Source organism: Drosophila tropicalis, unplaced genomic scaffold (genome assembly GCF_018151085.1).
Source record: "Drosophila tropicalis isolate 14030-0801.00 unplaced genomic scaffold, ASM1815108v1 contig_463, whole genome shotgun sequence".
NCBI lineage: Eukaryota > Metazoa > Arthropoda > Insecta > Diptera > Drosophilidae > Drosophila > Drosophila tropicalis.
This window is the reverse complement of record NW_027172929.1, coordinates 2,412,385-2,412,937: the sequence shown is the minus strand read 5'-3', so window position 1 is coordinate 2,412,937 and position 553 is coordinate 2,412,385.

Below are 553 nucleotides of genomic sequence, written 5' to 3'. Positions count from 1 at the left end.
GGCTCGTTCGTTCGCTTGATCGCTTCAATCAAATTCACTCTCTCTCTCTCTCTCTCTCGTTCTATCGTGTGCGTACGTTTTTTTTTTTAAATTGTTGTTGTTGGTCGTTGTTGTTGTTGCTGTTTGTTGGTTAGAGGGCGAGAGACATTTATACTGGACATCCATCACACATATCGTCGGAGTTTATAATCAAACACAACCAAAACACAGCACAAAAACAAACAGAAAGAACCGTTAAGAACGTGTTGCTGCACGCGTTCGCATAGCCCCACATCGCATCGCATCTCATCGCATCGCATCGCATCGCATCAGACATCACGATTTGATAAGCGCATTTTAGCGTCGGTAAAAATAAAAACCAAAAACCAAAAACCGAAATTCGAAATCGAAATCGATTCAATTTGTATTGTGCTAATCAATGAAAATATGTTGCAAATCGTTGCAAATTGAAGAAACCCATTTTATATAATCGTTTGTTTTTTTTTTCGTATGCATAAGGTGATAACTGTTGGACGCTTGACAAATCGTTCAAGTCGTCAAAAAGATATCCTCT